Raw genomic sequence first — 24,716 nt, 5'->3', positions numbered from 1 at the left:
AGGTCAGCATTTGTAGCCGATAAGCTAGATAACCCAGATCAATAGTTAAAGTTACATTATCAAGACAACATGAAATAAAAATAAGAAAAGCAACTACAAAGGCTGAGAGTTAACTCCGCAAGCAGAGCACTCTATGTTATCAGCATCTACAGCCGGTGAGTAAGATCAGGCAAAACGAAAGTAAAAAATGTAAAAAAAACAGCTGTGAGATAGTCACCACGTGCAAACGCTAAGCTGAGATAGGCGTTTCTAGCTGTTGATGAAAACATACAAACTACACATAACAAAGCACACTACAATACAGTACTGCAATAGTTAAAGTCTCATTATCAAGACGGCTTAACAATAAAAGTAACAATAAAAGTAACAAAGTAGCTCACAGACAGGACACACACAACGAAGGTAGCATGCCATAGTACCTACTGTATTTCAGTTACAGTTGGCATACCACAGTCCTCAGTCATAGGGCCCCTCATGTTCGGTATATGCTTCCCTAAGGTACAGGCTAGCACAGAGGGACTTTCCCTGCCTAGCTTTACAGACAACTGCATACAAAGTGCCATGATTGATCCACCAGCTGATACTGCCTCCCTCCATAAGGGTGTCACTGTGATGGATACCTGATATCAATATCATGGCCTGAAGCTGCATGACACAAGGTGCATGAATATCCTCTTTGCATTACGCCATTCACCCACTGACTATCACATAGGTGGTAGTCCCCTACATACATGTCACATTGTATGTAATCATAGTACACACGTATGTCGCACCCACTCCTGTGATAACCATATTGCCACTGTGGCATGGATATCCTTCTACGTGGCCACACTTATCTGTACTGGGTTTGTAGCTGGAACATAGGCACCCATTGTACCTCTGAACTCAATATGTATACACACATTCAAGGGTACAACACCCCGTTTAGGGTGTACCTTACACAACAGCTACGGCTTTACATACCACAACATTAACACACCATGACATTTATTGAGCTCCAATGGTTGACGGTTGAAGTATGCGGCAGAACTACGGACACCATGTCTGTACACATTTGCATACTACATACTCAGGGGTGACCTCTGCTGAACAGACAGGGCCCATGTCCATAACAATATTAATGGATATACTCCACATAAGCGACATAAGCAAAAGCCACTGTGAGCAACATGTTCATGGATATGTGCACACACGCAACGATGAGTGGGATGTGCTTGAGGGTTACATTCCCAAACCGGACACTCACCATGCTTTGGAACATGATTCCTATGTACATCACGCAGGGACACTCAGTAGCACTGTTCATGTGATACCTCACTTAGTGAATGGGAGACACATGTACGCCAGGGATCACTGCAGTGACTGTACTGTGCAGAGGTGCAGGTGACACATGGCTCTGCTGTTCACAGACAGGACACTACCCTAGAGAGGTGCCACTGGTGTGAACACTGTAGTTGTGCTTACACATAGACTTGCCAGACTGCATAGTACCCCACTATGAACCTGTGAAGCTATTACATGTCCTTTGTGCATGGTTAATTGAGTAGCCCTTCCATTTAGATTAGCTATCATGCTATTACAGTGTCCCGTGACTACAAGCCATATGTATCCTGTTATTGTATATTGTACATGCCAATAGACAATACCTTTGGTATGCATGATATGCCTGTCATGCTGTGTAGCATATCTGATGTATCTACCTACAATACTGTACATTACACATATTTTACATAGTATCCCATAATGCAAAGCATACTTGCACAGCGGGACCCCCTTAGACATGTCATTGTCATTATATGCCCATACACATGCCTACTGTGACAGTATATCAACATATACTATCCCCTGCTATGGAACATACTTGTTGGACATACCCTACCACTGACAGTGGGTGGTATGGAATTGTTCTGTTTAAAGCCCTCATGTAGCATCCCTTGTGGTGTCTGTGATGTTTACCTTGTGGCCCACTGCAGGGCATACTATTTCTACAAGTGTTACTATGCTCAGCAAGACATCACTACATAAATACCTTTTCCCACTTTATGCATTGCGGACACTTTTAATTAATACAAAACAGGCTATACATACACTAACATAATTAATACAAAACAGGCTATACATACACTTACATACCAAGTGTTCTACATACCTTGTTATCGTTTCAGACTTTTGGAACTATCTCTCTTACACTGTTTAAACAGTTCTATGGTATAAGCATACGGTTTGAATGTCTGGCAAGTCATCCTTATATACGTCGATACCTGTAACATGTGGTTTCCTGCCACCAATTGGTGTTCCTGATTGACTTATTACTTGCACATCAGCTGTGCAGCCACTCCATTCGCCAATTCCGCGGCAACAGTGGGGTATAATTGAATTCTCCACTTGGGCGTTGCCCATTTGCCCTACCTTCGGGGAGATGGCCTGTATTGTGTTTTGTTGTGTGTAATTGCAACTGCTATGTGTAGAGACACGTATAGTTTGGATTCATGTCCCCCGTGGATTGTGTGTGATGGCTAGAGTATGTGGTTCTACATGTGAGTGTACCTGTCATCCCAACCGTCTGATTAGGGACTATTGCCAACAAAACCTGTAACATTGCCGTTTGTTCCATTATACAACGGCTTTGATTTCACATGGCGCCTTTAAATGTGTCTCTCACAAGGTATGTTAATGCTTCTGCAGATGTAATTGACTGACTGGATGTTTGTGCTGTAATTACAGTCTGTATTGCTATAGTTTCTAGTGTGGGGGATGTAGGTGGGTGTACGTAGCATATACAGGTTTGTGGGGCTTGCATTTCTACATATTCCATATATGTGTGTGGGCTCCTTCCCTAATTAAAGAGCTATCAGTTAGTAGACTTTTGTTATGGGATTATACATTGGGCCATTGTTAATTGGTTTCTATATAGTATGCAGGTGAGGTTGATACTTCCATACCTCCGGAATTACAACGATATGCAAAGGGATGTTTCTAAATGACAGCTGTCCCGTGTATTTCTGTCCCAGATATTTGCAGTCATTGCAGCTGTGTTGGTAACTGAACCTCTTTGGCATGCGTTGCCACCTTTTCAAATGGCCATTGTGGGACACTTGTGGGACACACATCAGTGTTTACAGGCCAACACATACCCATGGTCAGTATACAGGATAGCCATACTTTTATCCTCAATACATACTTATTGTTGTGGGACTTTGGCTACTTATCATATTGCATGTAACATTTACGTTTCTTACATACAGGCATAACTATTTAATGAAATTATTACATAATATATGGGACATAATAATGTCCTACAATCTCGGACAGTTTCCCTTTGTAATGTTTTATGTCAGGACACAACTGCCCAAGGAGGGGCTGTCCCACCTAATGTGGGACAGGTGGTAACCCTATGCCTACGGCTAGCTATACCCACACCTACCGTAATGATCTACCTCCGAGTTGGTACTAACAGACACACAATGCAGACATGCACACACATTACAGTCACATGGAAATGCACACGGCACCCTCAACACACACATACACAGACTACGGCAATCACAAACACAGTTGAACACAGTACCTACGTGGACCACAACACCGGCAGCGGTAACTAAATGTCCCTTCATATCGTGATAATATTACTCGCGGTTCTAGTGTTCCGGTACTGTGTTCTTTCGGTCTTTCAGCCTCGTGGTTACGCGTGTCGGTATGTGACACATTCCGTAGTTGGCAGTATCCTATTTATTTGTACCGCCAAGGTTTTATGAATGTCGTTGACCGATCTATATATTTGCAGATATCGGTGAATCTGTATATATCAAGATATATCTCTCTATCACCCTTTCTATCTGTATTATATATATTTATATATGTATATGTATATATATATATATATATATATATATATATATATATATATATATATATATCTGACAGGTAAAGTGACAGGCAAACTACACCTTTCATTGTGTACTTGTCAGTGTATACTGTTTCCTGGACTCCACATGTTTGTGTCTGAACCTGTCACATTACACACCTGCCGTAGGTACATCTTGGCTACCATAGTGTTAGGTGATTGTATACATGATTGCGTGTTGTACTCCTGGCAGTGGTCATTTTACCCTTCAGAGCAGGCGCTATTAGTACAGGGGTGAATAATGCTGGTTTCACCTGTTCTGGACATCACTGACCGTGATCTGCGTGATATTCAGAGAAGCTTTGCTCTATTTTGCGCATATCCATATAGTCATATTTAAATGTCGCTTACCACCACTGGGCAATGCATATTCCCGCTAACGTGTGCTAAACATGATCTGATGACCTGCATCCGACATGCATTATTCGTGCCTTCGGGATTACGTTACATCCCTTGCAGGACTTGGGACCGGGAACATGCACGATGGTCACTGCATTTACCACTTGGCCATCTGGGATTTGTACACGTGTTATGGCATTTTGTATGTGGAGTATACTACGGCTGTTACTCCATATTGCACTCACATGGGTAATTCAGTTAGTTTACATATGGATGAGTCCAATTAATGGTATGTCCATGTGATGTTTACTGGATGTGCTCCAGCATTGGGTATGTATATCACAGTGAGCCACACACGATAATGTGCTACACCTTCAAACGACCGTAGGTGGAGCATGCTGGGGTGGTGAATACCTGTCATGGGTACACCCCATGCCTTGACACAACATCCATGATTACATTATGGGGAGCCCCTCATTAACACATCAGGGAATCTGTGCAGAGTGTGTGCAGAACAGTGCTTACACACATGTGATCCCGCGATTGCCTCGGCTCCACTGAGCGACAGTTGGTTACTCGATGTTGTGGCAACAGCAGACACTGTTTGCCTCGTTTGGTGTATGGCCTCTGACAATCGGGCGTGTACCTACCGATGTACCTAGGAACCTATACACACAGCACCAACATATGCTGATAGGCGCATGTACTGTTCAGGTGCTGACATTCCTTGTTCCAATAGCTGTTGTGTGTACAATGTTTGAGGGCTGCCTATGTAGGATTCACACAGTGGGCCACCTATACATTACAATTTACAGGTGGTCATGTGTGTGTGCCATCCATTTTACTGTGTGTGCAGGTGGAGAGGTGTGTCAGTCCGTAGGGGCCTACACTGTCAGAGTATGTGTTATACGTTCCCTCTTTGCCAAGGTGTATGCATATTGGGCATGCCTCCATCTGCCTACTGGGGGTGGCACAGGGTGTTCGTGATCTGAATCCCTCTGTGCCTGTGATGGCCTTGACAATTGCAGTGGGCTATGAGGGCCTTCACCATTTTGTCCCTGCTGCAGCTGTTTCCGCAGGATCATATTATGTAGCATGGCACATACTATGAAGAAGTGAACACACGTGCCTGGAGAGTACTGCAAGGCTCCACCAGATGTGTCCAAGCAATGGATCCGTGATTTCAGCATCCCAAACACATGCTCTATGATGATTCTGGTTTGTGCGTGTGCCTCATTATGGCGTTCTTGCATGGGTGTGTGTGCATTTCTGATGGGAGTCATCATCCACAGCTCCAGTGCATAGCCAGCATCCCCCACAAGATGGCCATGTGGGATGTCCCCCCTGACAAATACCTGATACAGCTGTGAGGCATGCCAGATATGGGAGTCATGGTATCTTCCAGGGCTGCCAGCACACGCATCCATGATAATGCCCTGGGCATTGCACATGACCTGGCAGTTGATGGAGTGCAATCCCTTACGGTTTATGTAGTGCCTACCATGCTCACAGGTTGGTGACTTGATATGTATGTGCGTGCAGTCTATCGCACCCAGTACCTCCGGGTAGTGTGCCACATGGTGGAAGTGACGCATATTGCTGGCCAACTCCTGCTGAGTTCGGGGGAAGTATATATGCTCATTGGCATGTGGTAACATATCATCCAGGAACTGGTGTAGTACCCTGGATGCTGATGCCTATGAGATCCCCATTATATCTCCAGTTGGCCTTTGAAAGGTACCTGTGGCTAGTATTCACAAGCTTACACATACCTTCGTGTCCACTGGGATGGGTTCCCCTCTGTTGTTTCTGGTTCTTAAGCGTGGCCGGCACAGCTGAACTATTTGCTGTAAGATGTCCCTGTCCACTCTGTAATGCTCTACTATCTCCAGATCATGTAGCCCCTGGTAGGTTACCCTTGGTCTGTACACTCTTCTCCTCCTCCGGGGCCTGCGGTTGTTGTCGACATCATCCTCCACCACACTGTCAGTCTCTAATACATGGTGATGAATCACAGCTATGGCAGCTCCCAACATGTACATTTTAAAAGTTCCCCATGTGTTTACACCTATGGTGCAGTATTTGGGAATACACAGGTGTGTGTAGGGTGCTTTCACACTTTATATTATTGTGCTGTGAACACCAATGATGTCATAGGGTGTGTATGTATGATCATAGCTACAGGGTATCTTATGTGTTTTACTATAGGAACTACTATTGCATCCATATTTTGGACTTTGGTATTTTGTATTCTGGATGTTCTAACTGGTCTGAATAGACACAACTGAAATTTATTTATCTGCAAGGTTTTATACTGCCTTTTTGTGGTGGTTGGAACATATACAGCCTGGTTCAACTGTGAGCAGTTTTGTTGCCTTTGGTATTGAATTACATTTGGCTGCCGTGGATTACCTCTTGCCCTTCCCTTTACATTTCTTCACGTTTCACCTACCTTTTTCTGGCATGCATCCAGCAGCCTGCTTTCATTTGACTTTCCTAGACCTGGCGTATCTTGTGTAATGTGTTCTATTGCCGGTCTACTGCAGGTTTGTTTTGCAATGCTATGACAGTTCTCCTTTCTTTGCAATCCAATGCCTCCCCTATCCTGTTTTGCAGGTTTCTGCGAGCAGACTTGTCAGCTGCCGTCGATTGCCCGCTGTGGGTTAATAGGTGTTAATTGCTCAGTTGTACTCCAATTACCCTACTGCGGCATTTCCTTTTTTTCTTCCCCTGACCTTCCTGTTTGTGCTATTGTTTGTAGCCCGTGCATCCGCTTACCAGGTTTTGGGCATGTTTTCATCCCCGTACACATGCGCTTTCGGGCACCATATGTGCTCTCAGCTAAATGATTCTATACCTACCTCCCCACCCCTGCCCTGCAGATTTGCATTGCTCCAATGTGCTTACAGCTAAGGTGGCACACCCCTCTGCTGATGTCATGTATACCTCTGAGTCACTCCTCGGTGTTATAGCGCTGCGCTGTATGGTACATCCTTAATCCAGTGGGACATTTGTGATTCAGTATTACCTTCCTCATTTGCATGGCATTGACTACTAATTCATAATTACCACGCTGAACACTGTCACAGACTCTTAGCAACCCTTGCAACTTGGTTTTGGTGTACCATGCATACCATTGCGTATTATGGTGAAATCCTGATTTGTATTACATTGCGATTTTATGACATTTGTATATATTTTCTTTGTGTTCCAGTTTGCGCACACATGCCCTGCGGTTGTACTTTGCGTTACTGTGGACATGACATTAAATGTTGTTTATTAGGTGTTGTACATCTTTTCTTATGTCATTGGCTGTGTATTTAGCCATTGGCATATGTTAACTTTGTAATACATGAGTCTGGGCCGCTTCCATAGCTCCGATGTTCTGTTTGGGAAAATGTAAACTGTGTTTTTTGGTTCACATTTCCGTGGGCTTATGCTACGCCTGCACCACTTCATGAATTGCTATATACCTTCATTTGCATGGTGTGGCACTGCGCATGGGGTGATTAGCATACCTAAGTCAAGGGCTGCGCAGTTCTGGCGTACGCCGGTAGTGCATGTGGGACTGGATCGTACCTGAATTGCTGGACGGCCATATTTGGCATTATACTGCCTACGCTACGCCTGCGCCTGGCGCAAGCTTCATGAATCCCGGGGATAGACTTTTTTAATCATATGATTTTTTTTAAACATGTGACTTTTCAATCATGTGACTTCAAAATGCTACATGTACTCCTCCATGCAATTTACCTAACATTTGCCTGATAAAGCCCACTGAATGAAACTGTTTTTTTCACACTTGTGTTTGGACCCTGAGATGTTAGCATTTATGTGCACTTTGAGCTGCATTAGAACTCTTGAGTTTTTAATGTTTTGCATGCACTTTGACTGAAATGATTTTTGGAACTTGGTGGCTAACCAATTAAATGTACTTTTTAATGTTCATGGTTCCAGGTAGATTTATTTTTACTATTCTTATATCTGGGGAATTAAGATATGATATTGTCATATCCTGGGTATTATTGACTAGGCTTGTAAAGGTTCTTGCACCATTTGTCTAATTATTACCTATGAGCCTATGAACCCGTAACAAAAAAAAAAAAAATGTTTTAACCTGTAGCAAATAGCTTGCTACCATGTAGCAAGAAGTTGCTACAGTTTAGACCACACATGGAGCACTACAGTGCTCCGATTTGACCGCACATGCAATGACATAATTTAAAAGCTGATATTGCATTAAATAGATATTGGGATTGGCTGATCTACCCCTCAACATTTATTTGTGCCCAGGATGGTTGCCCCTCTCACCTTGCCCTAGCTCTGCTACTAATTTGCACAATGCTGCTCGGTACTCAGTAGTACCCTGTATGTATGTATGTATGTATGTGTGTATACATATATAGAGTTTTATATATATATATATATATATATATATATATATATATATATATATATATATATATATATATATATATGCATACACGCACAGGGAATTAAAATGCTCCATATATAATTGCTCCTGAAATTTCCATGGTACTTAGTTGCACATAGATTGACTAGCTTGGGCACCAAGGGACACCCCATCCATGAGTTTGGTCTTATATGTTCCTGACTGTAGCCTGTATGCTTGCAGCAACCAATCTAGACAGCTCTAATACCCTCTTGTACCATCCCCCTGTAGAGCATGAAATAAGTATCTGTAGTCATGGGCATACACTTCTCTGCTATATCTGCTGCCAGCCTGGTGGATATGGGTGTACAGAGGCAAGGTAGCAATTTTCTCATGTTTACTGACAACCACTTATTTCTTAAACAAATTGATATAAGGTGTGAGAAATGTAGTTATATAATGTCAGGGTCTACTTCACGTTGTCGTAAGCTGACAATATCGAGTCTGATATTGTCGGCACGACAATATCGAAAGTGAAGAACATCATGCAAGTAAATGGAAATCTCCATAAGGGGAGGTTTCCATTTACCTCAAATTAGTGTGGCCTCGTTGTTGATATATTAAGTAGGGAGGGAGGGTGCAGGGCGGCTTGCCCCCCTGCCTACGCCATTTAGTTTTTTTTTAATTTTTTTTTTTTTTTTTACGTTATTCGATGTTTTACTTAATCGATCAATAAAGTTCAACCTTTATTGATTCGATTAAGTAAACTTTCGATAACGTGATATAGATGCTAATGTCACTGGAGGTGAGGCTCTCACATACAAGCACTTATAATAACAAACAGGTTGTCAGTAACACACAAACATTACACTCATGTTACATAATACAGATCAGACACATAGACCCACATATACTGAGGCTCTTAAATGTAATCTCCTCAAACCACAGACACCCCCCAGACATTGCACAAATAAAAAGTATCTACAGCAACTCAAGAGCATTCAACAAAATCAACACCCGATATGGAACATGCAGCCACATTCCACATTGTCTCACTTTGAAGCCTATGAGACACACCACTACACAACCTAATACTTTGGTCATTGGAGTCTCAACTATGAGACACACAGATGCTCCACTCATGAGTCTAACTCATAGCCAACTGCCTGCCATTGGCCAGGACTCATCAGATCACACATGTACTTGGCTGTTCAACCACAAGTGCCAGTATGACTCAGTTATGGTCCATGCAGGTATAAGTGACCTGAGATGCACCTCACTGGGATACATGAAGAGTGACATGACAGAGTTCTCAGATTACATGTCCCAGGCCAGTATGAGCCTAGCATTGATCAGCATTCTACCTTCTCCAAAGATGATGCCACCGCATGAACAGAAAATAATTTACTTTAACAGTTGGCATAGAGTATAGTGCCATTCACAGGGGGTACAATACTTGTCATCCTTGGAGGAGATGTTTGACAGACATGGTGCTTTGCCAGGGATGGTCTGCACATGTCTTCTCCGGAATTTTGAATATTGACAAAAACATTGTCCAGCCTTTTCTAGGCATTGCCAGATGATAAACCAACCAACACAGATAAGCCAATACTGAATAATCTAAAGATGTTATTGCTCAATGCCAGTCAACTAAACAAGAAACTCCACTCCCTGCAAGCTATCCTCACCCTGGATAATGTAGACATCAGTGCAGTTACAGAGGCATGGTTTATAGCCAAGGAGAGCACCTTGGAAGTGTGGGGCTACAATGCCTATCACACATTTAGTTCAACTACTGCACAGGAAGGGAAAAAAGGTATACCTGTCTCTATTTATATTAAAAAACAAACACACCTCAAAACTGGTCTGTCAGCATCATGTGCTTGTGTTTCTCCATGTCCAGCTTATATTAGAGGAAGTCCCATGTTATATCCTTGCAAGCTATAGGCCTCCCTTTATGATGCAGGAAAACTATAATACATACTTATATGTACTAGAGAGTCTCCCCACCGAATCTAAAACCATACTCATGGGCGACTTTAACGACTTTAATATAAACTGGGACTCATGCATGACTCCTAGCCAGCAGGCTCAAAGATTCCTGGACTTTGTAAGTGCAGACCCCTTGGACAAGTTAGTCTGTACACCCACTAGGGACACAAATATCCTTGGCCTGGTCCTCATAAACATGGCAGAAATTTGCAGCTTCCCTAGTGTAATGTCCTTACTAGTATAAAACTGTCTTCTTTAAAGTAAAGATAAACTGTGGACATGAACTAACTCTGGAACTTTTAGGAATTATTCAAGGGTAAACTTCCTACTACTAAGTGACACCCTGCCAAAATTTCAGCCCCCCCCCAATCCTGAGAACACCTTTGGCTATGCAAAATCATTCACTGAAACCTGGCATGTTCATATTAACAGCTGCATATAAATAGCTGTATCTACCTGGAGTAAGCACAGAATCCCCTCAGAAAACAAACTGCCCTGGTAGAATCCAAACATCAATAGGTTGTAGAACAAAGGGAGAAATTCATGACAAGAATTAGGAGGTGCAATGCCCTGCAAAGTAAATAAAATGCTAATCAACCCAAACAAGCAACTCAGAGGGCTAAAAAAGTCCACCAAGACCAGACTTGAGGTATAATTGGCTTCCCGTGCCAAAGACAATCACAAAGCTTTCTTCAGCTATGTTTGTAGCCTCATGGGAAATACACAGCAATGCACATAAATAATTGTAAATGGTGCCACCAAATTGAGCTAGAAGATACAGTAAACCTCCTGGATGACAAATCTAGCCCCAGGTATAGCACCCCTCTCCCTGCCAGATGCCCCTCAGGGAAGATTCACATCCATATCTCCACCATTATCACTAGATAGCAGTTGCTCAAGGCCTTCTCCAAGGTGAAGAATAATGCATTGAAGGCTTTTGATGATATCCCAAAATGACTCCTTGGAACTCTTGGAACTACTAGGCACACTATTTAACCACAGACTCCCAACAGGCTTCATATCTAATGAATGTAAAACTACAACAGTTATCCTGCTGCACAAGGGTAGGCCATCCATGGACCTGGGAATTTTCAACCTATAAGCCTAACTAGCCTGATATGTGAAGTTATAGAGAGAATAATCATGGATATCCTGATTGATAACATGGGTAACCTACAAACATTGGACTGAAATAAATTTGATTTTGTCATGGGCAGGTTTTGCCTAGTCAACCTGCTGGACTTCTTTGTAAAGCAAATGGATGAGACCAATATAGTTCATACTGCCTAATTCAAGCTGGCCAAGGCATTTGGCACTACATCCCTCTCGGAAATTGTATATAAGCCCGCTGAACTAGGTATAAACCCCTACATCACCTGCTGGATAGCTAGCTGGCTTAAACACAGGGCACAAGAAGTTAGAATAGGGGATTCTCCCTCCACAAAAAGGCTGGTAATTAGATGGGTGACTAAGGGGTTAGTGCTGGGGTCACTCCTGTTTGTCATCTACTTCTTTGAGGTCAAGGCTAAAGTCAAGGGTATCTGGCTAACCAAGTTTGCAGATGATTGCAAATTTGGTGTAGTCACTGAATCTCCCCAAGACACAAATATCCTCCAAATTGGCCTTACACAATTAATAAAAGGTTTCAGAGTTATTGTCTAAACATCAATGCCAAAAAGTGCACAATTGTACCTTTTGGAAAGATGGCCACCTCAGCAAACTACTACATTGACAATACACCCTTAAGAGTAGATTCTGCAGTCAGGGATTTGGGAATGCATGTAGATAATAATTTGGCATTTGACCTTCATGTGTCTACAGTAGTGAGGAATTAATTCTATGTTGCATACCTTGTAAGCAGCAATATGACATCAAGATCCAAACATGGCACTGTTATGTTGTACTCTGCTCTCATAAGACCAGTAATTGAGTACAATGTCCTCTTCAGTATGTATCTGGCCAGGTACATACAACATCTGGAGGGTTCTCAGATATTCCTCTCAAAAAGAATACATGATGTGGAAAATAATCCCTATGTGGAATGCCTCAAAGCCTTGCCCTTATCTTCAGTCTCACCCTTGTCAACCAATACCTAGCAAATGTTATTGGGAAGTATGGCTAGGCTTATAAAGATCTATTGGAGTGATAGCCCAATATTCTACTATTATACTGTGATATAATATGCTGGAAACACAAATGCATTAATCAGTGTTCCCTCATCTCTAGAATATGTTACATAAAAACAGAATGATACCCTTGCTTGCTTGCTTTAAGGATTAGATGGGCACCTATGAATGCATCCCCATCCTGACTTGCTTTTCCAACTTGGCAGCAGAAGGTGGCCTATAAGGGTGGGTATTGATAATGACTAACTCTTTCTTGTATACCATATGAGTTTGTGAATCTGTAAATAAATGTAATAGCCAACAATTTTGTTCCTATTACTATGCAGTCTAAATGCTAGTTATCTGTTGCCCTTAGAAACTGATCTTAATGCTTTCTATTCAGTCTTTAGCCAAATGACTGTTTGACAAGGGACTGCCCAGAAAGCATTGAGATCAATTGCCTTTAGCAAAAGAATGCAATGCTTTCTGTGCAGTCTCTAGTCAACCAGTCATTTGGGTAGAGACTGCCAGGAACTATAAAGATGTGGATTATAAGGGATGTTTTTGGATGTGTTTAATTTATTTGTTTTTGTTTGTTTGCTTATTTAAATTGCTGCAGGAAGCCAGATAAAGCTGTGGGTATTAGTAGCAGTAGACACTACCAACAGTAGGATATTCATGATTTCTTGCATACCTCACAACTTCTTTGCATAAATATTCTGGACATATACAAAAGTAACAAGGTTGGCAAATCAGGGCAGTTTTAAGTACTACCCTAATTCACTTTAAAAGTTAATAAAATATCATGTTCTGCATCAAGACATATGAAACTCTCATTTCTGGCATTATTGGTTTGTCTGTATTCCTCAGTGATGAACCAGAAAATGGAGGACAGCAAAACAGGGCATACATTATGAGGCAAAATTTGTAAAGCTCTGTAAAATCTGAGACTGTTGGGATGTACGATTACCTGCATACCTCTCAACTTCTTTGCTCAAGAGTTTCTAACATAACAAAACTAATGGGGGCCTTGCAAACAAATGGTGCAGTATTGTCATTTCTAAGTGTTTTTTGTACCCAAGCCACCAGCTGCACTTGAGTCCATTGTTCCCATGCCTGGGGGTCTCCCAGAAGCATTTGAATGAGAACTGACCAGAAGGGCCATCATTCAGGTAGCAATGGGGGTTCTTAGTCTTCTCACTTCCATCTAAGCTATATGGGTGTTTATGATGGCCCTATCCCCACAACTCCTTCCCCATGTGGGTGAATATTTTTGTGTACTCACAATGGGCTGCTACAAAGTAGTAGCTTAGTGTGGTGAGCACACAGTACCCAGTTATCAATTTGCATGAATCTCCTCCTCTAAGGGTGCATGTCTGCATGTACTCAGATTTTCCCCCTTTCGCACAGGATGGCAATGTCAAACTTTTCTTAGCTCTATCAACTGTTTGATTTGCTAATTGAACTCAGGTCACCTAGGCCATAACTATGGGGTTATCTCTTGGTACCATTGGAAGTGCCTGACATTATAGTATTACTTCAGAATGACTATGTCATTTTGGTACTTTGACCAAAACTGTGGAACTGAATAATACCATTTAATATTATCTAGACAGCCAATGTCAATATTTTAAAAAATTGCTTCTTGCACATTAAAAAAAATGAATGTTTTATAAATGTTTGCACACTTCTACATTGCTTGAAACATTCATTGCATGCTGTGACTTTACATATCCCTTATTCTCTGTTATCCCTGCTAATTGCTGTTGCATGCTACCTTTGTACAAAGTTTCGATTTACTTCCTTCTATCCTGATGCTATGAACACAGTTAGCAAGGATGTGTTCCATTATTAAAAACATAACTGTAGTTCAGAGAAAGACTTACCCACCAGTTACCACTACATGCTTCTACAATCTTTCTGCACAGTCTTAGTTGTTTTATTTAGAGTTATGCACATAACTTACAAATAGTAAGATTCAAGCATTCAGTGTCTGAGTAATGACTTCAGTGTACCTTCCTATTGTTGCTTACCGCTAGGCTACCTCAAGGATGTTGACAATGGCATACATGTCAAAACAAAAATTAGCAGAATTATACCAAGATAAATCATTAGTGATAGCTAATACTCTCTTTCAACAGCCTAAGAGATGGTTTTATACACTGATGACCACATAATCAATAATAACATTAGCATGTATAATTTGCAATCAGAAAAAGAAAAGCTGCACACAGACAGCAAAAACAAAACCTGCAGCTGATGTGACTCAGTCCATCAGGTTCAAATCACAAAGTTCAGAATCAGACTAAAAGCAACAGGAAAATCATCAGTTCATCTAAATATGAGCTCAGCGTTATTTTATATTACGATGTAGTGGAGATGAAAAACAGTTTTATGGGATGAGACCTGGTGGATACAGCACGTAAAGAGCTGGGGGTAGAAGGCTGAGATATTCCTAAGGAGGTGTCAGCAAAATTATTTAAAAAAATAAAGTAGATTAAGAAGACAAAAATGTCCAAAGACGCTTTAAAATTGCCTGAGACGTACCTACCTGGACTACATGAAAAGAGACATGGAAGAGCTCTCCGATCTTGTAGCCCAGGCAGGTATGACCCTAGCCCTGAGTGGCCATAGAATGATACCACAGTACAAGGACAAAATGTTTGACTTTAACAATTGGCTAAGCTTTTGGTGTCATTCTAAGGGGATCCAGTATCTGTCTGCTTGGGATGACATGGTCGACAGACCACGATGCTTTGCCACAGATGGCCTGCACCTGTCGTACCTGGAATTCTGAATACTGGCTAAGGCTCTTGCTGCCCCTATAGTGCCTTTTTTAGGCAGGGTTCAAATAACAAATTCACCACCATAACAGGAACGGCAAGCAAAAACTGAGGGTAATGCTACTCAATGCTAGAAGTCTAAATCTCAAAATGCACTCACTCGAGGCACTCCTTAAAATGGAGAGCATCAATATTTGTGCAGTGACTGAGACCTAGTTCAAGGCTCCAGAGAGCACCCCTGCACTACCAGGCTATAACTCATACCACACTTTTCGGCCATGTAACCTGGACCGAAACACCAAAGGCGGAGGTGCATCCATATTCATTAAGGATATCCACACCTCCAGGCTAGTTGCTCAGCATAATGCATCCTAGGTTATCCAAGTGCAACTAACTCTGGGCAAAACTGCAAGCCATATTGCAGCTTGCAACAGATCCCCCACCATGCCCCAGGATTCCCACTCCTCTTTTCTTGATGTACTGGAAAATATTAGGGTTCAACCAAACACCATAATAATGGGCGGCTTCAACTACCCACCAATAACTGGGAAAACTACTCATGTACCAACTCCTTAGCTCAACACTTTCTGGAATTCATAAACTCCAATGCCCTAGATCAGCTTATCCACATCCCCACCAGGGGCAACAATATCCTAGACCTAGTCATTACCAACATGAGTGACCGGTGTTCCACACCTGAAGTCAACTCCTCATTGGTCCGATCCGACCATAAGCTTATCACACTTGATATCCACATCCCGCCCCCACCCCCATTAAGGAAACCACAGTAAAAAATTTCTCCAAAGCCAACTTCATGCTTCTTAAGACAGAAGTGGTGAACTTCATGACACCCATGCAGATGGACAATACAGTTACAACTGCTGAATCCTACACAAATGCACTATATAAGCACTTACACGAGTGCATGGATCGTGCTATCCCAAACAGAACCAAGACACTATCCTCCAAAAAAGGAAGCCAGTCTGGTGGTTTCCTGCCATAAACAAACTGTACAACACAAGGAAGAAATTGTTGCAAAAGAGGTAAAATCCCATGAGTGGAGGAGCTCCCTTGTCAGCCTCAGTAAGAAGCTGAGATCCCTTATAAGATCATCCAAAGCTAGCTACGAAAACAAAATCGCCACTAATTCCAAGGACAACCACAAAGCATTCTATAGCTATGTCAAGAATCTAGATGGCAACACCCAGATCTGCTCTGAGTTACAGCACATAGGCACGAAAATTACAGAACCAACTGATATTGCCAACATCCTGGCAGATAGGTTCAGTGCTAACTTTACCCCCCTTTCACCCCCTAAAGGGCCCATAGCTATACAGAAAGAATGCAGACTCCCAGTAATCACAACTACGCAGGTAAAAGCTGCACTCTCTAAAGCCAAAAACACAGCATCCATGGGACCGGACAACATCCCAGGCTGCGTTTTACATGAACTTCAGAATGAACTGGCTCCCCACTTAATCACCATGTTCAGTAATAGCCTTGCATCAGGCTTTGTGCCCACTGAATGGTGCACAGGAACAGTTATCCCACTCCACAAAGGGGGAGCCACCACTGATCTCGGGAACTATTGACTTATTAGCCTGACGAGCCTGGTCTGCAAAGACATGGAATGTATCATCATGGAACTCATAAACATAGACATTGGTAACCACCAAACTCTGGATCCCACCCAGTTTGGGTTTGTGAAAGGCAGATCATGCCTCCTGAATCTGATCGACTTCTTTGAGGCAGTCACCAAAGCCGTGGATGAGGGTAAGGTGGTTCGCACAGCCTATCTTGACCTCGCCAAGGCTTTCAACACCATCCCCAATTCTGGAATTATAGCTAAACTCACTAAACTAGGTATAAATCCCTACGTCACAAGATGGGTTGCCAACTGGCTCACTGACAGAACCCACACTGTAAAAGTTGCAGACTCCAAATCTGACCTCAAAGCAGTGACTAGTGGAGTACCACAGGGTTCCGTCCTGGGACCTCTCCTGTTTGGTATCTACTTCTCTGAAGTACAGACTAAAACAGAAGGCCTCTGGCTAACGAAGTTCACAGATGACTGCAAACTAGGAGCCATAGTCAAGTCCCCAAATGATGTGGACATCCTATGGAAGGGCCTCACTGAGACAGATGCCTGGTGTCAGAGCCATGGCCTCAGGCTCAATGCCAAAAAGTGCAGTGTCATTCCCTTTGGTAAAAACTCTGTACCCATGAACTACCTCATAGGCAGCAATCTACTTAACACTGAATGCGTGATAAGAGACCTTGGGACCCAGGTGGACAGTAGTCTCTCCTTTGATAGTCACATCACCACAGTAGTCAGAAAGTCCTTCTACGTGGCACACCTCATCATAAAAGGGTTCTCATCCAGGAAAAAAGAGGTCATTGTTCCCCTCTACTCGTCACTCATTAGACCCATTATAGAGTACAATGCCCCTTTTGGAATGTACCTAACAAGACATATGCAGCAGCTGGAAAGGCCACAGAAGTACCTCACAAAGAGGATTACTGGCCTCAAACAAATGCCCTACATTGACCGCCTCAAAAAACTCCAGCTTTACTCCGTAGCATATCGCCTACTCCGAGGTGATCTCTGCCTAACATATAAAGCTATGTCTAACCCAGAGCTGTTCGACATGCTACACCTAAAGAAATCCCAATCCCTCCGAGCTACATGCTCTAGGGACCTTAACCTTGTCATCACAATAAACAGGACACGCTGGAGGGATAGATTCCTGTCCCAGAGACTTCCTATTCTCTGGAACAAGGTACCCATCTATGTCAAGCAAAGTTCTTCATTAGCACTCTTCAAGAAAAATCTTGATGAGTGGATGGGAAATAGGAAATACATCCCGGGGATTACTTCTGTGTCTCTGCTGGACAGTGGCACAGGAAAATAACTTTCTTGGGTGACGTAAGCTATGGAACCTCACTGCCTAGGCTTACATAGGCCCTTGGGTTAATAGCCTAGTACCTACCTATGAACCTTAGGAAAGATCAGAATACAGTAGAGATAGATTAAAAACAAACACATACGCATGTGTGCACACACACATACACATATTATTTTTATATATATATATATATATATATATATATATATATATATGAGTGCGTGCGTGTGTGTGTGTGTGTGTGTGTGTGTGTGTGTGTGTGTGTGTGTGTGTGTGTGTGTGTGTGTGTGCACACACACATGCATGTTTGTATTAAACAGAATGAAGAACCCCAGAGAAATGTATTAAGAAATATGTAGGAATATTTAAATTTTATATTAGTGCAAAGAAGAGGAAATGTGAAAGATGAGAATTTTTCAAGCCAAGTAAAAATGCACAAGATAAAAAAATACATGTAGGCATTTTTAACAGAAGCAGAAAATATTAACAAGAAATGGCAACAATACACAAGATAACTATGTAAGAAGGAGCCTAGCATTACTGAGAAATATGATGGCATGTTTGATTTATAGCAAGACATCTTGGAGAGTAAAATCAAATAGGCCCTAAGAAATGCTGCGAATATCAAGACTAGAAAATTACAGAATTTTAGCTGAATTGATTAAAATCCTGCAAAATGATTCTGTTGCAGTATTGCTAATCATTTGCAAGCAAATTTGGAAATAGCAGTGGTCAATGGACCGGAAAAGGTCAGTTTGTATTCCAGTCTTAAATAAGGGCAATAATAAACGAATGCTAAGATTATCAATAATTTCACTTGTCACATGCTAGCGAAACAATGCTTGTAATATATAGATTGAGAACTGCCAGGTATACATGGTGGTTTTAGAAGATGGAGATCTAGCAGATCTCAAACTGCCACCATTTACTGGATAACACAGAAAGTAAGAGTGCGCAGGAATAATATGTTTTTTTGCCTTATTGAATACTCTAAACCCTTTGATTGTGTACCATAACTAACTGTGACAAGTTCTTAGAGAAATGGACTCCTTATTTGCATTCTGATTAATCTGTGCAGACCAAGAAACAGTAGACAGGATTAAATATGGAATGACTGACTGGTTTAAAACTGGGGAAGGAGTGTCAAAAGTCTGCACTTTGTCATCCTACTTATTTAATTTATATGTCAAATAATCATATGAAATGTTATCTTAGATAAATCAGATTGTGGAATCAAAATTGCTGGGAACTATAGTAGTAGTAGTAGTAGCCTCAGATATATGAATGCTACCACTCTAACTTCAAGATGGAGATAACGAGCCTGTTGAGGGAGGTGAAATAAGAATGCACAAAAGCTGGTTTGTTACTGAAATAAAAATATGATAATGTCAGCTAGCTCGATCAATTCCTTGAAAATAGATGAAAAGTAAGTCAATAAGGTGACAGGTTTTAATTTCTTGGTCTCAAATATTGTGGCTGCAGTCGTGAAATTAAGAGACTTGCTACTTGGGAGAAAAGCTGGTACTAATTTGGATAAAATAGTAAAGAGCATAACATCACATTGTCAACAAAGGTCGAACTAGCCAAAGCAGTGGTTTTCCCAGTAATAAAATACAGATGTGAGGACTGGACTGTAAGTTAGGTTGTAGATTAGAAAAATGTATTATTTTGAACTGTGATGTTAAAGAAATCTTTTGGGAATTATGTGGACTGCAAGAAGATCATAGCAATTGATACTAAGGAATTAAATCCAAATTGCCCACTGGAAGATTTGATAATACAATTAAAACTGAAATACTTTGGCCACAAAATGTGAAGACAAGATTCACTGAAGAAGGCAATGATGCTGGGAAAGATTGACAGTTAAAAAAAAAGAAGAGGTTGGGAAACACTTATGGTTATGAAGAGTCAGACAGAACTGAAAAACAACAACAGCAGTTTACCTTACTGTTCTTCCAAGTATCCTAATATGCTTACGCAGCTTTGGTAATGCTCAAGCAATCCCAGGCTGATTAATAACTAAAGATTTTTATTTTAACCACTACAAGTATTAATGATAGCATTCATTGCACTATAACAACTGTTTGTGTGGATTAAGTGCTTTTCCTGGGATTTGACATTGTATCTTCTTTTAGTAATTTCAGTAATGATGATACTGGTGCTGTATATTTTCTGACAGGTTTATATTAGTTCAACAAGTTTTTGGAAACTCAACATTCATATGGTTGAGATCATATATGAAATAAAAAAACAAATAGATTAATCTACATTTATGCAGGGGGCAAGTCCCCCTGCACCTCCCACAACCCCTGCAAATTATATATACTATACCAACTCCAAGATTGCACTACAGTGGGGAAAATGGCTTGCCTCCCTTCAAAAATGTAGATTTTTTTTTTATTTCTAGTTTTTGGAAACTCGATCATATGATCTCAACCATATGAATTTCAAGTTTCAAAAAACTCAAAGAAATATAAACCAGTTCTGACAGCAACTGATCTTACTAGCTAGTTGTGCATTATAATATTTACTGCTCCTATATGCAGTGCTTTTTTTGTTATTATCCATTACTATGTATCTTGGATTTATGCATGTAATGAACTGATTCTGACACTACATTTGCCTTCAGGTATACTTGTATATGACCTTATCATAGCTGAAATGTGTATTTGCAACTGTCCATTATGTACATTGAAAAACCCTAAATAGATCAATAAAGTAAAGTGGAACAATGGATGGGACTAAAAGACAGAAGCTAAAATTTCAGTGAGTGAGCAGAACTTAGTCTAGATGACTGAAATGCAAAGAAACAGGATAAGAATAAACCTAGTCATCTGGGCAGGGAGGGCTAAAACATTTAATTAAAAAAGGTGCAGTGGTGGGGGAAGGGATGAAGGTTAGTCTCAGATGTGTGTTGTATATCGCAACAACCTATTGGTTAACACCACTGGCATGGGAAGTTCTTTGTAGCAACTACTGAATAATGTTTCCAGAAGTGTTACTACCTGTGAAAATCCTTATACTTGTCTATTATGTAAGCTGATGAGTCTGAAACACTAAAGCTCTCTCAGTGCATTTGCAGACATAATTGAACTTCTGTTAAATGCCTACTTGCTGAATCACTAAAATGAGCATTGCAGGCTGCTGGTCCTAATAACACTGCTACTTTAAAAATAAAAAGGACCTGATGCAAACTGCTAGATGTGCTACTAAATTTTATAAAAGTATCACAATTAAACTGGCACATACCTGTTTTTAAAGGAAACTTCTTATGGTCTTGAACAGGTACGCCCTTGCTAGTAGCTCGTGACACATTTGCTCACTGTCATTTGCTTGAAAAAGTATGTTTTCAAACTCCTACGAACTTGATCCCCCACTTCTATGTAGCCCTCCCAACACCCAATCCCATAAACTATACAGCCCAACAAGATTCTAACCTTTAACCCTAAAACTCCCACCCAGTTCCCAACCTTGCTCCCCTTGCCCTAAAACTCCTTTCCATCCTCACTAACCTTAAATTCCTTATTGCTTCCTAATTCTAAAACTCCCCTGTCATGTTCTACACTTAAAACTGCTTCCTAACAATAAAATTCCTTCACTGTTCCCTAACCCTAAAATTGTCTGTTGCTCCCCAACCCAAAAATCAACCTCCTTTTCCACTCCAAGACTGCTTCTCTGAACTCATATTTGAGTTCAAGCATAAACAGCAGCCTATACATGCTACAAGATGCCTAAGTTCCTGGCTTTGAGACAATGGTTTTCAAGCACTTGGGACTCAAGTGCTTGTAGTGTTCCAACTTATTACCTGTGTTATGAACATGGTAAACTGGCAAACTTCAATTATGAACATTTTTTAGATGCAGTTATGGAGCGAGCGCGCGCGCGCATGTGTGTGTGTGTGTGTGTGTGTGTGTGTGTGTGTGTGTGTGTGTGTGTGTGTGTGTGTGTGTGTGTGTGTGCGCGCGCATGTGTGTGTGTGTGTTTGTGCATACCTATATACCTATAGCTATGTATCCATCTATCTATCTATCTGTCTGTCTATTTATCTATGTATCTGTGAGTGTGTGTCTGTGTGGTTCTCCATCCACATGCAGTTGCAGTCAAACCCTTCTGCACAAAACCATTGAACTAAAAACATAAACTGTCACATAAACATAATATTAGTATTTTATATTTCTAGTCATGTTTCTACTAAAACATAGAACTATGCTTTCTATTCATAATTTATTAAATTAACATTTCAGAGTACATATTAATGTGCATAATTTTAAAATATGTTCTTATTTACAAAAGCCATATATTTACATGTGCTTTTATATAAGGAATAGCACCTTTCTAGATGCATTATGTTTATGGAACAGTTTCCTTTTTCAGGATTGTTTAATGGCATTCAGCTTAGATGTACCTCATGCATAACAGAAGACCAGAAGCATCAGATTATTTTGCAGTAATGTGCACAGTGTCATGTTTTATTGCCTACTTAAGTCAGAGACACATGATATGCTTTAATCAATGATGCATCTTTATTTGATATGTGCAGTTTACTCCTCAGTAATCATTTAACTTGTGTAACATTAAAATCAGTCATGTGGGAAACGTAACACAGTTACTGTGGCTCTGTCAGAACAATGCATCATTTTACATAGATATAGTTATCTAAGCAGCACTTCTGAAGCCTAAGATAGCATTTGCTTTTCTTTACTGATACTATCAAAGTTTTTATGGAAGATATGCACAGATAAACTGTCAGTCTTAGCTTTGGTTCCATTTCCCCATGCAGTGTAGTGAAATCTTTCTACCTCAGTAAACCATAACATTAAGTATTATTTCGTTTTAAATTAAAAATGAAGTGTATAGGAAAAGAATATACAGAATTATTTACAACTCCAGAGTATCACACAGTGATTTATTTTTTCTCCAGGCTAGATACAGTTTTATTTATTTTTTATTTTCTTTGATTTAACATTTGTTATTAGAGTAAAACAATGATCATGTGACCAATTTCAGTCACAACCTGGAGGCAAAAAGAAAGTTGGAATTACATTAAGTGAGAAGTAACTAGACTATAAGGAAAATGCACGTGTGTAAAATGCCAGAATCATCTAAGAGGAATGTTAAAAATGCATACAATTTCAATATGCATTATTTACAATAAATCAAAGCAAATAATGTGTGGAAAGGGAGGTGTATGTAATACAGCTGTGCATTGTCTACGTGGGAAATATTGCACTGTTGAGTGAAATATGTCAAAGTTTGTGAGTGGCTAGGAGAAGTTAAGTAAAAGATTACATGAGTGACAAGTATAGACTGAGGCACAAATGAACATGTTGTATGAAGGGCAGTAAGACTGATACTAACAGGAGAACAAGACAGCACCAATAAGCAAATTTATTATGAAAGCTCCTTACGTCATTTAGCTTGGTGTATGACCAGTTCCAACAAATCTTGTTGTTTTACTTCATTTACATTTACTGACATATATTTTAAGGAATCTCTGCATCCAGGGCAAACCTACATTTAAAGAGGAGACAGATTATAGTCCTCAGTCTGTTTTATACAATTAAGTGAATTAGTCTCTACATTTTTTTGTAGATTTTTATTTGTGTTGCTCTCCTGTTTTCTTATTTCTAGTTAGTGTCCCTTTAGTGTCAGGTGTGGATGTAACCTGGTGCTATATTGTTGGTTGTTTATGTTTATTGAATTACATGTTCAAGTTACTCACATCTAGAATAAGTGTAGAGTTTGGTTTTGAGGTTGAAGCTATGAGGTGGAGGCTATATTCAAGTTTGGACAGCAGAATGCCTCTGCCTATGGCTGTTCTAGAGGTTTTAGTAAGAAAGGTTAGGATTTTATTGTCCCAAAATAAGAAAATAAGATAGTTTTAACCTTTTTCTTTGTGTAGGTGAGATGGAGGGGAAACTATGTCAAGTCAAATGCCAAGATATTTAAAAGATATGCCCCGGGATTCATGAAGCTCGGCGCAAGGCCGGCGGTAGGCTTGCGCCGACAGTGCGGCGTAAAGATGGCTCAGTAGCGCCAAATGCATATTAATGAAGGCACGCTGCTGCCACAGCCACATGCACAGGAATGGAGCACGAGTGCATAGGGCATGTCGAAGTGCCGCACGGAGGTGTGGAATTGCCAGCTGTCGACGTGCAACCTAAAATGCTTGCATATAACAAGTTGCAAGATAGTAATTACATCTGTCAGTGTCTGTGGATACTGAAACGTATGCAAAGCATGCAAGAAAGTTCCTGCGAACACAAAATGAAGAAGCAAACACAAATGCACGGT

This window comes from Protopterus annectens, chromosome 1.part1 (assembly GCF_019279795.1).
Source record: "Protopterus annectens isolate FY-2018-M chromosome 1.part1, PAN1.0, whole genome shotgun sequence".
NCBI classification, from domain to species: domain Eukaryota; kingdom Metazoa; phylum Chordata; order Ceratodontiformes; family Protopteridae; genus Protopterus; species Protopterus annectens.
The sequence above is the reverse complement of the archived record's forward strand: the minus strand, read 5'-3'. Positions refer to the sequence as shown.